Source organism: Lasioglossum baleicum, unplaced genomic scaffold (genome assembly GCF_051020765.1).
Source record: "Lasioglossum baleicum unplaced genomic scaffold, iyLasBale1 scaffold0135, whole genome shotgun sequence".
Lineage (NCBI taxonomy): Eukaryota > Metazoa > Arthropoda > Insecta > Hymenoptera > Halictidae > Lasioglossum > Lasioglossum baleicum.
Window position 1 is genome coordinate 98260 of NW_027469195.1, and position 4679 is coordinate 102938.

Here is a 4679-nt window from a genome sequence, read left to right on the forward strand (position 1 = left end):
GCTGATAACGTTCTCAGACGGTTTGACGCTCTATTTTAATAATCAAACCGTGAATGAAGGTGTCCATGACCAATACTCATCATCGGATGTAGTACCGGAATACCAGGATTGACTCTCGGAATCGCAGGATGGGTGAAGTTATTGACTTAGTCGCTCGTCTGTCACAGAAGGTGGCAACTTTCTCGAGCGGCTTGTCCCTCGATCTTCTAATTCATACATGAAATTTTGGTGCCCGCCCCTATATTGTATATTATTGTTCTTCCCTGATCAATATGTAATACTCTCGATACAGCGGGTTAGCTTCTTGATGGGAAGCTTTGTGTGAATTGTTTGACTCTATAGCAATAACTAACGTTCTACCAGAGGTTGGATCAGTAGACTAATACTGATACTGTAAGTTAAGGTGTTTATAGCCAATACTGTTCCGATAATTTACTCCCGGAATAGTTCAACTGGCTCGGCTAATCATTGGATAGGTGAAGCTATTGACTCAGCCGTTCGGTTCTAACTGACGGTGGTACCGATCACGAAAGGTTTTACCCTCGATCTTCTAATTCTTTCGTGAAATTAAGATGCCGTCACTATAATGAATAATAATATGTCTTTGCAAACTGGAAGTTCTACTTGCGATACAGGGGGTTATTTTTTCGACGGGTAAGGTCTTCAGTAGAACGTTTGACGTCATAGGAATTTGTAACGATCTCAATCGGTTTGACGCTCAGCTGTAATATTCATACTGTGAATGATCGTGCCCGTTGTTAATACCACACTGTGGATTCTCATCCAGAATTCCTGGCCTGGCCCTTGGAACCGCATGATAGTTGTAGCTAATGACTATGCCGCTCGACACTCAAAGTGGGTGGTGATCTTCTCGAATGGATTGACTTTCGATCTTTCAATTCATCAATGGAACTAAGGTGCCCGTCGCTAAAATTAATAGCAATTTCTTCCACACCACACGATGTTATTCTCTCGATACAGCAAATTAGATTAATCGCAGGTAAGGCTATCGGTAAAAGCTTTGATTCGATTCAAATTGGTAACCGCTTCGATTTGTTTGGCGCTCCCCTGTATTATTCAAACCGTTAATTAAGGCGTCTATAGCCAATAATGTGCAGCGGAATTACACACGGAATTACTGCGTTGGCTCTAGGAATCACAGCATAGGTGCATGTATTTACTTAGCCTTTCTATTCTTAATGAAGGTGGTAACGATCTTAAACGGAATGACTATCGATCTCCTAGTTAAGCCGTCCGTCTGCTAAAATGTCAACTAATTTGTTGCTCCGAACACGAAGTTATGTCCGCGATACAGCTGGTAATGATCCGATGGTAGGGAATAAGGAATATGACTTTATACCAATGCGTAATGTTTTCAAACAGTTTGTCTCTCTACTTTAATACTCATATCGTGAAATAACGTTTCTATTGCCAATACTGTGCAGCGGATTTGCTGCTCGACTACCAGGCTTGACACTCGTAACGACAGGATATGAGAAGCTAGTGACTTTGTCCAGCGGCCGACAAAGAAGGTGGCAACGTTCTCAAACGGTATGTCCCACGATCTTCTATCTCATATCTGATATTCAGGTGCCTGACACGAAGGTGTGTACTAATTTGTTTCTCTCACTACGATGATACACTCTCGACGGAGCGTGATTGGATCTCGGATGGCAAGGCATTCGGTAAATAGTTGGACTACATGCCAATATTTATCGATCAACTACGGTGTCAATCTGTACCTTATTTTTCATATCGTGAACTAAGGTGTCTATTGCCAGTACAGTACAGCGTATGTGCTCCCGGAATAACAGGGTTGACTCTTGCAATCATAGGATAAGTGAAGCTATAGATAATATCCGTTCGACCTCCAAAGATGATGGTAACTTTCGCACACTCGATCTTCTCTTTTATAGATGAAATTTAGGTGACCGTCACTAAAATGTATGCTAATTCGTTCCTTTGAACTCTCTTTAACGCTCCATTAACGCTCTTTCAATATTCAAACTGCGAATTAAGGTGTCTACTCCGAATACTGTTTAACGGCCTTACTTCTCGGTTTTCCTGGGTTGACTCTCGGAATCACGGGGTAGGTGAAGTTATTCACTTGGCCGTTAGACTATCAGTGGGGGCTGTAATGTTCATGATCAGTCTGCCTCCCGATCTTCTAATCCATACACGAAATGAACGTGCCCGTCACTAAAATGTCTACTAATTTGCTTCTCGGAACACGAAGTTGTACCTTCAATATAGCGGGTTAGCTTCTCGGAAGGAATGGCCTTCGGTAAAAAGTTAGACTGTATGCAAATGGGTATAGTTCTACAACGAACAGTGAATGATGGTACGGCAGATCGACCAATACTGCTGTATAGTCACCGTTCATTTCCTAAGACATGATTTTGAGCTGCATGCATTCTTTCTCATTTTCATATTTATATACTAATTCTGCAATTTACTGTTATGCTAATAACAATTTTTTTCGAAGTTATCAAATGTCAGTCGAAAAAATTTTATTTCAGAATACAAGTATCTTTGGAAATTGTTCAGTGCACGTTCAGGACATCATTTTGTAAATCCCATTGTTATTTTATATGATTGTCTGTATACGGACCTATGCTTCTGGAGCGACACAGCTGCAGTGGTCCTGTACTTGCGTACGGCAGATCGGAGCGGCATACTGTATGGTCATCGTTAAATCCCTTAACCACAATGTTGTACCGTATTCCCTCTTTCGAAATTCTCTGTTTATATAGGAATACCGTAATTTACTCTTACGATGTCCTTGATTTCCTCCGATGTTTCCAATTTTTATTTTAAAAAATTGTATTACTTATTAATCGTATCTTTGGAATTAGTTAATTATACGATTATGATAATATTTTGCTGTACTTACTGTTATTTTATACAGATGCCTGGATGCGCACCTACACATCCGGAACGACACAGCTCTAACGGCTCTGCAGTTGCGTACAGCAGATCGAAGCGGTCGCGGTCTTGTATTTGCTTCCGACGGAATGGAGCGAGACTACTGGATGGTCTTCGATAATGTTTCTAATCTTCATATTGTACACAAAGAATTTTTTCCCAGGTTTTCATTTATTTGTACACAATGTCTGTTACTGCTATGATGTTTTCACTGCTCCTAAGGAATACAATTTCTGAGATAAAAAAATTGGAGGGTATGAGTAAAATCGGGAATATCATTACAGTAGATCACAGAATGCAGAAATAAATAGTGAATATCGAAAGAATGCATTCGGCACCATATCAGGGTTAGAGAAATTAACGAAGATAATATCGTAGTGTCGGTCAGATTTGCCAAATGCAACTCCATGGCCAAATCAGGCTTGTCTTCTGCTAATGAATACAATTTTTTATATGAAAAATTGAAAAATTTGATAAAAATCGAAAATATCATAAGAGTATATTACAGTTCGTGTTCAAATATAGAAATGGGTCTCCATTTCAGTGACGGGCACCTCAACTTCACGTGTACATTAGAAGGGCGAACGTCAAACATTTCGGGAACGTTACCACCTTATTTTAGAGACGAACGGAAAAGTCAATAGTTTCACCTATCCTGTGATTCGGGGAGGCAAGCCAGGTATTCCGGGAGTAAATCCGCTGAACAGTATGGTATACAGACAGCTTAGTTTGCAGTTTGAATATTAACATAGAGCGTCAAACTGTTTCAGAGCATTACCAGTTGATATAATGTCAAACGTTTTAGCACCGACCTTTCGCTCCGAAAAACTAACCCTCTGCATCGAGAGTATAGCAGCGTGTTCAGAGGCACGGATTAGAATACGTTCTCGTGACCGGCATTTAAATTTTATGCATGAACCAGAAGCTCGAGGGTCAAACCATACGAGAACGTTGCCACTTTCTGTGAGAGACGAACTGCTATGAAAATAGTTTCCCCTACCCTGTTATTCCGATAGTAAAGCCGTGCATTCCAAGAGTCATTCCGCTGTAAACTATTGGCAATGGACGCCATAATTCACGGTTTTAATATTGAGCTACGGAGTCTAAGCCTTGCAGAACGATACCTACTGGTATAATGTCAAGAGTTTTACCGTAGGCCTTACCCTCCGAGAACGTAATACGCTGTACCGTGAGAAAACTTCGTGTCCAGTGAAATAAATTTGTACACATTTTACCAAGCGGAATGCTTTGTTTCATGCATGCGTAGCATAATCGAAGGTCAATTCGTACGAGACCGTTACCATCTTCTTCGAGAGTCGAACTGCTAGAACAATAGTTTCACATATCGCGTGACTGCGATAGTCAGACCAGGAACTCCTGAGCAAATCCGCTGAACAGTATTGGCAAGAGACATCTTAATGCACGGTTTGAATATTAAAATCGATCGTCACACCGTTTGCGAACGTTACCAATTGATGTACAGTAAAACGGTTGACCGATGGCGTTAACTTCCACGAACCACACCCGCTTCATGAAGTGTATGTTTTCGTGGTCAGAGAAGGAAACTACAATTCGTTACAGTGACGGGCACCTTAGCTACATGTATGAATCAGAAGATCGAGTGTTGGACCGTCCGAGAACATAACCACCTTCCTTGAGTATCGTACGGCAAGGTCTGCAGCTTAGCCTGTTCAATGGTACCGAGAGCCAAGCCAGTCATTCCGGGAGTAAATACCCTGTGTAGTGTTGGCAAT